The following is a 13,753-nucleotide window of genomic DNA, read 5'->3' on the forward strand; positions in this document are numbered from 1 at the left end:
CTTAAACCATAATACAATTAATTAAAGGCACGTGACCTCTAAGGTCCTATACAGAGGTATTCCTATACAACCTATTAAATATATATATATATTTATACATTAAATACCACACACGTCACCCTGGAGTATCACACGTCACCCTGGAGGAGTGGTCTCAAACTTACACTTACAGCATGCCCGGACAGCCATTGGCGGTAGCCACCGGCTGTCCACACACGCTGGGAGTTGAAGTTTTGCAATATCCGGAGGGCCGCAGTTTGAAACCACTGCCCTTAAAAGAGTTATCCACCATAAGGGGATTTTGATACGTACCTGGTAGACAGTAATGGACATGCTTAGGAAGGATCTGCGCCTGTCTTGGAACTAAATGGCTATGTTGGGAGATCACCATAATACTGTGGCTAGCTTTTTGTGAACTGTAATTTCCTGTTTGACTTTTCTTTTTTGACTACAAATCCCACAATTCAATTTTCCTCCCTCCCACACATCAGCCACCCCACCCATTGAAAAATAAATGAGCTGTATCCATTCAAAAGACCTGTGGTTTTCAATCAGGGTGCCTACAGCTGTTGCATTAGTTGCAGATTGATCTCTCTCCCACCAAGCGATCCCTCCACCCATTGAAGCAGACAGGCTCCCTGTCATCAGCTGACTAGTGAGTCAGGTCTCGGCCGGATTGCATGCTGTTAAAAATAAATATTGGGGTGAAAATCACATAAGAATTGTGAGAAAACCGTCACACACTGCAACTGGGAATGCTGGGTTACTGCTCAGTGATGATTTAGACTGGGAAAACTGGGAGTCCATTGCTAGAACTGAGAAAGTTGAGTTACCACCCAATGATGACTGGTGCTGAGACAGGAAGTTATGTTTGGCTATACACTGAAAAATCCTTCTGACATATACACCAAACATATTTATCTGTATCGCTCCATTAATTTACCTTTTTTTTGTCCTACTAGACTATTATTTGTTGGTCTGGATTTTTTATTTGGTATGGAGTAGAATACATTAGACTATTCTATATTCAGGTGTACAGTAATAGAATATATACCACATGGTACATTCTATTCTTTTCTTCTTCATATTTGCCACTTGTCACTGCCTCTGTCTGTCTAGTCCATGTTTATCTAGAACTCTCAAAGAACAATAAAACTGTCAAGTCATTCCGTCATATTTTACTCATTTTTATATGTTGGTTACCTTGCAGAAGAAGTAAACTGACAATACTTCCCCTAAGCATTCAGGAGTCTTAAACCAGACCGGTGACTGCATATAGAACAGTATACTGTATTTCATTTATAATTGCATAATATTGCCGAAATAAAAAACAAATCTAAAAAGATTGTTTTCATGAATATTGTGCTAAAAATGCTATTTCTAATCTAAGTGACTAAATGTTTTTTTTTTATTCTAAACATTTTTCCACACTTTTGGTACTGTTTCCTAAAATATTCCATGTTAAACACTTATTGGCATTTGGCATTTTTAGTTTTCTACAGATTATTTTTCAACTGCTAAACCCCACCCACGCCTAGGATCAGAGTAAATCTTTGCAATTCTGCTATCAAAAGAAATTTACATACTTTTTGTATGCATAAAAAGTGGAATTGGTAAGAGTCCGCATAAAATACCCCCAAAATTTGTAATGCAATTTCTTCCGAGTACACCCCATATCTGGACGTAAAATGCTCTGCGGGCGCACAACAAGGCTCAGAAATGAGAGAGCGCCATGTACATTTGAGGTCTAAATTGGTGATTTGTACAGAGGTGGCTGACAGTTACAGCAGTTCTGACATGAACGCAAAAAAATTAATACCCACGTGTGACCCCATTTTGGAAACTACACCCCTCACGGAATGTAACAAGGGGTGCAGTGAGCAATTACACCCCACAGGTGTCTGACAGATTTTTTGAACAGTCGTCCTTAACCCCTTAAGAACCAGACCAACTGTAGGACCAGAGCGTTTTTTTTGCACATCTGACCACTGTCACTTTAAGCATTAATAACTCTGGGATGCTTTTACCTTTCATTCTGATTACGAGATAGTTTTTTCGGGACATATTCTACTTTATGTTAGTGGTAAAATTTTGTAGATCCTTGCATCATTTCTTGGTGAAAAATTCCAAAATTTGCTGAAAAAATTGAAAATTTTGAATTTTTCTAAATTTGAAGCTCTTTTTCAAAATCAGAATTTTTCATGGACCATTTCAGGTTTGAAGTGGATTTGAAGGGCTTTCTTATTTGAAATACCCCACAAATGACCCTATTATAAAAACTGCACCCCTCAAAGTATTCAAAATGACATTTAGTAAGTGTATTAATCCTTTAGGTGTTTCACAGGAATAGCAGAAGTGAAGGAGAAAATTCAAAATCTTCCTTTTTTACACTCGCATGTTCTTGTAGACCCAGTTTTTGAATTTTTAGAAGGGGTAAAAGGAGAAAAATCCTCTCAAAATTTGTAACCCAATTTCTCTCAAGTAAGGAAATACCTCATAAGTGTATGTCAAGTGTTCGACGGGCGCAGTAGAGGGCTCAGAAGGGAAGGAGCGACAATGGGATTTTGGAGAGTGTGTTTTTTTAAAATGGTTTTTGGGGGGCATGTCACATTTAGGAAGCCCCTATGGTGCCAGAACAGCAGAAAACCCCCACATGGCATACCATTTTGGAAACTACACCCCATAAGTCACATAACAAGGGGTCCAGTGAGCCTTAACATCAACAGGTGTTTGACAAATTTTCGGAAATGAAAAAAAAATGTAAATGAAAAAAAGAAAATGTTTCCCTAAAGTGCATTTTTTCCCCTCAAATTTACCATTTTTACAAAGGGTAATGGGAGGAAATGCCAACCAAAATGTGTAACCTTATTTCTTCTGAGTATGGAAATACCTCATGTGTGGACATCAAGTGCCCTGCTGGCACACTACAATGCTCAGAAGATGAGTAGTGGCATTGAGCTTTTGGAATGACAATTTAATTGAAATGGAGGTCGGGGGCCAAAGCCCCCCGTGGTGCCAGAACAGTGGACCCCCCCCCCATGTGACACCATTTTGGGAACTACACTCCTTACAGAATATAATAAGGGGTACAGTAAGCATTTACACCCAACTGGCATTTGACAGATCCTTGGAACAGTAGGCTGTGCAAATGAAAAATTAAATTTTTCATTTTCACAGACCACTGTTCCAAAAATCTGTCAGACACTTGTGGGGCGTAAATTCTCACTGCACCCCTTATTACATTACATGAGGGGTGTAGTTTCCAAAATGGGGTAACATGTGGGGGGTCCATTGTTCTGACACTATGGGGGCTTTGTAAACACACGTGGCCTTCAATTCCAGACAAATTTTGTCTTCAAAAGCCCAATGGAGCTCCTTCTCTTCTGAGCATTGTAGTTCACCCGCAGAGCATTTTACATCCACATATGGATTATGTTCTTACTCAGAAGAAATGGGGTTACAAATTTTGGGGGGCTTTTTTTTTTTACTATTTTCCCTTGTGAACACCAGTAATTTTGTGAAAAATCTTTTTTTTTTTATTTCCCATCCAACTTTAATGAAAATTCCTCAAACACCTGTGGGGTGTTAAGGCTCACTATACCCCTTGTTATATTCCGTGAGGGTTGTAGTTTCCAAAATGGGGTCACATGTGGGTATTTATGTTTTTGCGTTTATGTCAGAACTGTTGTAAAATCAGCCACCCCTGTGCAAATCACCAATTTAGGCGTCAAATGGACATAGTGCGCTCTCACTCCTGAGCCTTGTTGTGTGCCCATAGAGCATTTTACGCCCACATATGGGGTATTTCCGTACTCAGGAGAAATTGAGTTACAAATTTTGGGGGTCTTCTTTTTCTTTTACCTCTTGTGAAAATAAAAAGTATGGAGCCACACTAGCATGTTAGTGTAATTTTTTTATTATTTTTTTACTCTAACAGGCTGGTGTAGCCCCCAACTTTTTCTTTTCATAAGGGGTAAAAGGAGAAAAAGCCCACAAAATTTGTAGTGCAATTTCTCCTGAGTACAGAAATACCCCATATGTGACCCTAAACTGTTTCCTTGAAATACGACAGGGCTCCGAAGTGAGAGAGCGCTATCGCGCATTTGTGGACTAAATTAGGGATCGCATAGGGGTGGACATGGGGGCATTCTACACCAGTGATTCACAAACAGGGTGCTTCCAGCTGTTGCTAGACTCACAGCATTCCTGGACAGTCAGTGGCTATCAGGAAATGCTGATAGTTATTGTTTTGCAACAGCTGGAGGCTCCATTTTGGAAACACTGCCATACAATACGTTTTTCATTTTTATTGGGGGGGGGGGCAGTGTAAGGGGGTGTATATGTAGTATTTTACCCTTTATTATGTGTTAGTGTACTGTAGTGTGTTTAGGGTACATTCACACGGGCGGAGGTTTACACCGAGTTTCCTGCTAGGAGTTTGCTCTGCGGCAAATTTTTTTGCCACAGCTCATACTTGAAGCAGGAAACTTACTGTAAACCTGCCCGTGTCAATGTACCCTTTACATTCATATGGGGGGAGGGGGGCAAACCTCCAGCTGTTTCAAAACTACAACCCCCAGCATGTACTAACAGACCGTGCATGCTGGGAGTTGTACTTTTCCAACAGCTGGAGGCAGACTGGTTAGTAAACTTTCAGTTCTGTTACCTAACTCAGTATTTTCCAACCAGTGTGCCTCCAGCTGTTGCAAAACTACAACTCCCATATTGTACTGATCGACAAAGGGCATGCTGGGAGATGTAGTTTTGCAACAGCTGGAGGTACGCAACTACAACTCCCAGCATGCCGAGACAGCTGTTTGCTGTTTGGGCATGCTGGGATTTGCAGTTTTGCAACATCTGGAAGGCTACAGTTTTGAGACCACTGCACAGTTATCTCCAAACTGTGGCCCTCCAGATGTTGCAAAACTACAAATCCCAGCATGCCCAGACAGTAAACTGCTTTGTGGGCATGCTGGGATTTGTAGTTTTGCAACATCTGGAGGACCACAGTTTAGAGACCACTGCACAGTGATCTCCAAACTGTAGCACTCCAGATATTGCAAAACTACAAATCCCAGCATGCCCAAACAGCAAACAGCTGTCTGGGCATGCTGGGAGTTGTAGTTTTGCAACATCTGGAGGGCTATCGTTTAGAGACCACAGTATAGTGGTCTCAAACTGTAGTCCTCCAGATGTTGCTAGGCAACTCACCGACTTCCGTAGGATCCATGGAGCTGCATCGCCGTCCTCTTCTGCCGCCAATCTCCGCTGCAGTTCGTACCCCGCTGCCGCCACCGATGGGTAGGTGGACTTCGGCGCCCGTCCTCCTCGGTTTCTCTGTTCTGCCCCGCCTATTGTGGGTGGGCAGAACGGGGAAACCAAAAGTTAACCCCCCCGCCCCGATCTGCTATTGATCGTTGCTTCTAGATGATCAATAGCAGGGATAGGACAGGTGGCACCCCGGCCACCTCAATCCTATTCCTTCAGGGGGATCGTGGGTGTCTTGGACAACCCCGGTACCCCTTATTTTCCGGGTCACCATATGACCCGGAATCGGCGGAACCCGTATGACTTGTAATCGGTGCCTGCTGATAGATATCAACAGTCACTCCGGTCCGGTCCCCACCCAGCGTGCTGCGAGGACCAAAATTCCCACAGGCGTACAGGTACGCCCTCTGTCCTTAAGTGCCAGGGAGCAAAGGCGTACCTGTACGCCCTTGGTCCTTAACAGGTTAATGAAAAATTTACATTTTTATTTGCACAGCCCACTGTTACATTCTGTGAGGGGTGTTGTTTTAAAAATGGGGTCACATGTGGATGGGGTGCACTTTCTGGCACCATGGGGGCTCTGTAAACACACATGCCCCCCCCCCCCACTTCCATTCCAACCAAATTCTCTCTCCAAAAGCCCAATGGTGCTCCTTCTCTTCTTAGCATTGTAATTCGCCCGCAGAGCACTTTATATCCACATATGAGTTATTTCCATACTTAAAATAGGGTTACACATTTTTGGGGGATTTTTCTCCTATTACTCCTTGTGAAAAAGAAACATTTGGGGTAACACCAGCATTTTATTGAATATTATTTATTTATTTAATATTATTTATTATTATAATTTTTTTTTTTTTTTGCATCCCACTTTATCGAAAGTTTGTCAATCACCTGTGGGTTGTTAAAGTTTACTTAACCCCATGTTACGCTCCTTGAGGGGTGTAGTTTCCAAAATAGTGTGCCATGTGCATCATGGGGGCTTACTAAATGCGACATGCCCCCCAAAATCCATTTCAGCAACATTCGTTCTCCAAAAGCCCAGTGTTGCTCCTTCCCTTCTGAGCCCACAGAGCACTTTCATCCACATATGAGATATTTCTTTACTCGAGAGAAAATTAATTAGAAGTTTTGGGTGCCTTTTTACCTTTTACCCCTTGTAAAAATGAAAAAAAAAAGGGGCTACAATAACATGTTAGTGTAAAAAATGGAGATTTTGATTTTTCTCCTCCATTTTCCTGCTATTCCTGTGAAAAACCTAACAAACTTAAAGGGGTACTCTGGTGAAAAACTTTTTTTTTTAAATCAACTGGTGCCAGAAAGTTAAACAGATTTGTGAATTACTTCTATTAAAAAATCTTAATCCTTCCTGTACTTATTAGCTGCTGAATACTACAGTGGAAATTATTTTCCATTTGAAACACAGAGCTGTCTGCAGACATCATGAGCACAGTGCTCTCTGCTGACACATCTGTCCATTTTAGAAACTGTCCAGGGTAAAAGGAAATCTCCATAGCAAACATACACTGTTCTGGACAGTTCATAAAATGGACAGAGATGTCAGCAGAGAGCACTGTGCTCGTGATGTCAGCAGACAGTTCTGTGTTTCAAAAAGAAAAGAATTTCCGCTGTAGTATTCAGCAGCTAATAAGTACAGGAAGGATTAATATTTTTTAATAGAAGTCATATACAAATCTGTTTAACTTTCATGCACCAGTTGATTTAAAAAAAAGTTTTTCACCGTAGTACCCCTTTAACAAAGGTTAACAAACTTTTTAAATGTCATTTTGAATACTTTGGGGGTGCAGTTTTCATAATTGGGTCCTTTATAGGATATTTCCAACAAAAGACACTCATATTTACTTCAAAACTTAACTGGTCCCTGAAAAATTCAGATTTTGAAATTTTCGTGAAAAATTGGAAAATTACTACTATACTTTGAAGCTCTCTAATGTCTTCAAAAAGTAAAAACATGTCAACTTTATGATTCCAACATTGTATATGTGAATCAATATTTAATTTATTTGACATGTGCTTCAAAGTTTGAAAAATGCAAAATTTTCCAATTTTTCCTGAAGTTTTGGAACTTTTCACGAAGAGATGATGCAAGTATCGACAAAAATGTACCACTAACATAAAGTAGAATTTGTCACCAAAAAACATTCTCGGATTCAAATTTATAAGTAAAAGCATCCCAGAGTTAATAATGCATAAAGTGATAGAGGTCAGATTTGAAAATGCTCCCGACCTTAGGGTCATAATGAGCTCCGTCTCCAAGGGGTTAAAGGGGTACTCCGCTGTAAACATCTCATCCTCTATCCAAAGGAATGGGGGTAAGATATTAGATTGCGGGACCCCCCCCCCCGATCTCCACTGTGGCACCCCTGTCATTCGGTGCACCGAGCAAATTTCTCTCCGCGCCCGATGACTGGCGATGCAGGCTACCACGCCCCTTCCATTCACGTCTATGGGAGGAGGCGTGATAGCTATGTACTAGCCATCACGCCCCCTCCCATAGACATGAATGGAGGGGGTGTGGCGTGACGTCTCGAACATGGAAGCTGCAAGTTTCCATGTTCTGGATGCCGCCGCTGCCTCTTTGGATAGGGGATAAGATGTTTTCAGCTTAGTACCCCTTTAGGCATTTTTCCTGCTGTTTTCTTTAGAAGTGTTACACTATAAATACATATTAACATGGAAATTGTTTTTTTTTTTAATAGAATGTTAGAAAAAACACATCTTTAAATTTATACTAACTTGTAAGCATCTTGTCATACAGGTGCTGTATCATTACAGGGGCTAGATGTATAGGGTGGACAATTGCTCCTTGTTAAAGTTTTTTGCACTAATAGGGTTTATGATATTGGGTTGTCTACGTGAGAAAACCCTATGGAATTTCTGGAAACCATGATGAATGGCAAGAACACCACCTTCATAAAGCATGTATTTACAGCATATGTTAGACTAGGCTTGTCAATAGATTTTTGGCCACTAAAACCCCACCATGTTGTTAAACTGTTCTAGGCTGGGAGCTGTAGCACCTGTACTAATAGACAGATTGCAACGGGTGTCACTCCTGTATAATCTATAGAAGTCAGCTGCACAGCCGCATTTCTCTGCTCCCCTGCCTGGCACTGAATTGTTCTGTGTTGGGAAGTTTTCTTTACATCACAGAGTCATATTTGGCACTGAGAGCTGTGATTGGCCGGATGGTGCCAGCCAATCACTGCTCTGAGCGGCATTTATGAATCAGTGATTAGAGATGTCGCAAATTGTTTGCTGGCGAACGGTTCCCTGCGAACATAGCCTGTTCGCGTTCGCTGCGCCGTGCGAACATATGCGATGTTCCATCCGCCCCCTATTCATTATAATTGCAGTAAACTTTGACCCTGTGTGTCACAGTCAGCAGACACATTACAGCCAATCAGCAGCAGACCCTCCCTTCCAGACCCTCCCACCTCCTGCACGTACTCCATTTTAGCTTCATTCCGAAGCTGCATGGTTAGAGAGAGGAGGGATAATGAACCTGCTCCTGATTTAATAGGGAAAGGGATAGCTAGGTGGTTTATTCAGGTTCCACTACACTCCTGAAGCACTAATCTAATCTCTTCTGTAAGGAAAGCACCTCAAAAAAGCTCTTTTTATGGCTCAAACATCAGTCTGCATTTTTTCCCCCCTCTGTGTACTCTAATAGCATTTGCCTGCCTGGCAGCGTGTGTGGCAGGCTCGCTCACAAAGTATATTGGGGGACATTTATCAAGGGGTTTAGTCAGGTTTTCTTTATATTTCGTGCGACAATTTGCGTGAAGAACAAGAAAAGCAAGAAAATTCAAACTTGCTTATGTAGTTAATTTTTCAAAATGGATTTGCTTTAGTCAGGCATTTATTAACTGCGACAGTCGCAGCTGCGCAATAGAAAGTCGCAACTGCCTTAAAAATTTACTAAATTTACTCCAGCTCCAACATGGAGCAGGAAAAGCTACTGCCGCCGGGCTCCGACATATTTTCTCCCCGCTACCCTCACTTCGCTACAGGGACACTGCAGTGATTTACATCCCACCCCTCTCACCTGCCAGCGCCACACAACTCCCATCTGTCTGCTAACTGTTGCAAGACTACAAGTCCCAGCATGCCCTTACAGTGAGGACACGCTGGGAGTTGTAGTCTTGTAGCAGCGGGAGCTGAGCGGAGCGGGCGGGAGACAAGGGGGGGATGTATATCAGTGTCCCCATCATTATTAAGTGAGGGTAGCTGGGAGGCCGTATGAGGAGCCCGGGCGGCTGCACTGTAATGTCAGCCCAGGCTCCTTATAACATATACCGGCGCCGCAGACTCCTAAGTACATTTAGGGAGAAAAAACTGTGTTAAAAAAATTTAATAAACACACACACACACATTATATATATTATTTATATATATATATATATATATATATATATATATATATATACACACACATTTTTTTTCAAAGTTGCAAAGTGGTGTTCTGTAGTCATTATTTGGTTTTTGCTTATGTGTGCTAAAAAAAATGGTATTTAAAAGTGATTTCTTGGTTTTTGCTCATGTAAGCCAAATGTATCAACCTCCTGTGATAGTATGTCATACATAAGCAAAAACAATAGCAAGAAAAAAATGACTACAGAACTTGCTTACCAAAGCAACGATGATGAATGTCCCCGACTGTGCCCACTTGCCCAGTGGCACCACTCATATCTGCTGTCACAATAGCTTGCAATATAGCAGTAATATAGCAGTCAGTTTCTTTCACACATGTGTTTTGCAACAGCTGGAGGCACCCTGATTGGGAACCACTGGTTAAAAGGGGTACTCTGGTGGAAAACTTTTTTTCTTTCAAGCAACTACAGTATTCAGTGTTCACAAATGCCCTGAAGGACTCATCTGATCTCTGCTGTAAGGACAGCACCCAAAAAAAGCCCTTTTTAGGGCTCAAACATCAGTCTGCATTTTTCCCAAAAACACTTTTTTGACTGTGAAATAATACCAGTCAGTTTCCATCACACAAGTGCGTTTCAGTACATGCAAGGGCACAGTGTTACACCAGTGCTACTCATATATGGTGTAGCAGTAGTGTAAGTTTGAAAAAAAACTAAAAACTTTTTTGGCTGTGAAATGAAATCAGTCAGTTTACAAAACACTTGGAAGTTTTTGGGCCTGCAGGGCTCTGTGTCATACTAGTGCAAATCATATTTGGTGTAACAGTAGTGTAAATTTGACACAAAAAAAAACCTTTTTGGCTGTGAAATAAAATCAGTCAGTTCACTTCACACTTGGGAGTTTTGGGGCCTGCAGGGCTCATTGTCACACTAGTGCAAATCATATTTGGTGTAACAGTAGTGTAAATTAAAAAAAAAAAACTTTTTTGGCTGTGAAATAAAATCAGTCAGTTCACTTCACACTTGGGAGTTTTTGGGCCTGCAGGGCTCTGTGTCACACTAGTGCAAGTCATATTTGGTGTAACAGTAGCGCAAATTTGAAAAAAAAAACTTTTTGGGCTGTGAAATAAAATCAGTCAGTTTACAAAACACTTGGGAGTTTTTGGGCCTGCAGGGCTCTGTGTCACACTAGTGCAAATCATATTTGGTGTAACAGTAGTGTAAATTTGACAAAAAAAACCCTTTTTGGCTGTAAAATAAAATCAGTCAGTTCACTTCACACTTGGGAGTTTTTGGGCCTGCAGGGCTCTGTGTCACACTAGTGCAAGTCATATTTGGTGTAACAGTAGTGTAAATTTGAAAATAAAAAACTTTTTTGGCTGTGAAATAAAATCAGTCAGTTCACTTCACACTTTGGAGTTTTTGGGCCTGCAGGGCTCTGTGTCACACTAGTGCAAGTCATATTTGGTGTAACAGTAGTGTAAATTTGACAAAAATTAAACCTTTTTTGGCTGTGAAATAAAATCAGTCAGTTCACTTCAACTTGGGAGTTTTGGGGTCTGCAGGGCTGCATATCGGGGACCCCCTTCCCACCCTTGCTGGGCTCCTTGCACATAACAGTCTGTTTAACTCTGTCCATTTTGCCGCAGATGAAGCGAAACACGGTCCGGGTGATAGCCCAGCAAACGGTGGCGAGGGGGGGGGGGGGGACACATTTCCAAAAAACAGGTCCGAAGCGGAGGATACACATCAGGCACCAAATATAGTGCCACTCAAGCCTTATAGACATCCAGGCTGACCACGTAACCAGGGGAGACACTCTCCTCCGCTGCAAAGATGTTGAGCTGAAGTCTCAGCACAGGCCAGCAGAGAGGGGGTTAATGGAGCAGCAGCAGGATCAACTGTAAGCACCACTCAGGCTCCAGCAAGTCCTGCAGCCAGGACACTTCCTCAGCACGAGAGCCTCACCGTCCCAGCAGCTGGAGGAGCGGGGGTTGCCCTGGAGACCTACACTACCTGATCGATACAACATAATACCTGATGTTTTAAAGCACATTATTCCAAACAATTTAGGAATGTTAGGTGATTTATGCCCTTTATGGATTAAAACCAGACTCTGCATCAACTATGTAATTTTCCATGGGAGTTTTGCCATGGATCCCCCTCCGGCACGCCACAGTCCAGGTGTTAGTCCCCTTGGAACAACTTTTCCATCACTATTGTGGCCAGAAAGAGTCCCTGCCTATTGAAGTCTATGGTGGTTCGCCCGGTTCGCACATTCGTGAACATTTGCGGAAATTCGCGTTCGCCGTTCGCGAAACGAAAATGTTTTGTTCGTGACATCACTATCACAGAAGAATATAGCGCCGGGCAGGAGAGCAGAAGTGTGGCTGCTCAGAGCAGAGTGTGCTCCATGTTGGGAGCATTAGTACCTGCAGTAAGGGACAGATCACAGCGGGTGTCACTCCTGACACTCGTTGCGATCATCCTTTAGATTGCCACATCTCTCTGCTGTATATGGCCAGCCACTGATGAGGTTATTAATTCACATCACTGATTCATATATGCCGCTCAGAGCGTTGATTGACTTGCACCATTCGGCGCTCTGAGCGGCAAATATGAATCAGTGATGTGAATTTCTATTCACATCCCTGGCAGGTCATATAGAGCAGAGATGCGGAGCCCTGTAGAGAGCTGCTCCGCATCTCAGTAATAGTGTTGAGCGGCATAGGCCATATTCAAATGCACGATATTTGCGAATATATGGACAAATATTCGTCATATATTCACTAAATTTGCATATTCGTAATATTTGCGTTTTATTTTCGCATACGTGAAAATTAGCATATGCAAAAATTTGCATATACAAAAATTAACATAAGTGAAAATTTGCATATGTGAACATTAGCATATGCACGCCAGTCTCACACAGTAGTATTAGAGCCTTCTTTACACCATACAAGCTGGAAGCAGAGAGGGGTGATCACTGTGATGTGTACTGTGAAAAAAAAAAAAAAACGAGTATTCGTAATTACGAATATATAGTGCTCGCATTGCGAATATTCACGAGCAACACTACTCAGTAATATAAAGGAGGATCACAACGGGTGTCAGGAGTGACACCCGGAATAATCTATTACTACATTTTCTACAGCTCCTAGCTTGGAACAGTCTGTTCCATGCTGGGAGTAGTAGTAGTACCTAAATAATGTATAAAATAAAGAGAATAAAGTTTAAAACAAGTAAAAATCACACACACTTTATAAAACATATAAAATACATTATTAATAAAAGGTTTCCCAAAATTTACTAATAAAATATATTATTTTTACTATTAAATGGCCCCTTTATAAATTTTTTATATTGTTGGCTAAATTTTTACGTCCCTGCCCGCTTACATAAATTGGTCCCTGTTATGAAAATTTCGCTCTAAAAAATAAAAATTTTATTACCTAAAATTTTTTCCGTCCTTTTTTTTTTTTCAATATTAAATTTTTCTTATTTTAAATAACAAAACAAGTCAATAATACAGTACATATACGATCATACAATAGCCCATCAAAAGATACCATCCATTCAAGTACTGACAGAAAAATCACAGACAGGATAGCAGAGATAACAAAAATACAATACATTACACATCCCATCCCTTCCCCCCTGTTCTGGAGCACTGGGAAAAAAAAACCTTTCCCAGAAACATCTCATTTTAATAACCTTCTGCGGTCTACCACTGTTCCCATAGCTTTTTACATCCCTGCATTTGTTTAATTGACGATTGTGCCTTCAAATATTCATATTTTTTATTTTATCTACTAGATTCAGCCATTCTTCGACACTTGGAACCCGAACCGTTAGCCATAATACTCTTAATATTAACAACTTAGCACAAAACAAGATTTTATTAATTAATTGCATGCATTTACCAGGTTGAGAGATTTCCCCCAATATTACTAATCTACCTGTTAATTCTATATTTATCCTTAATTTCTGATTAATATTATTCCTTACTTCTACCCAAAAGTCAGAAATCTTCCGACATCCCCATATTACATGCACAAAATCTGCTTCACTCAATGCACATCTTGGACATA

This window comes from Hyla sarda, chromosome 1, assembly GCF_029499605.1.
Source record: "Hyla sarda isolate aHylSar1 chromosome 1, aHylSar1.hap1, whole genome shotgun sequence".
Classification (NCBI taxonomy): domain Eukaryota; kingdom Metazoa; phylum Chordata; class Amphibia; order Anura; family Hylidae; genus Hyla; species Hyla sarda.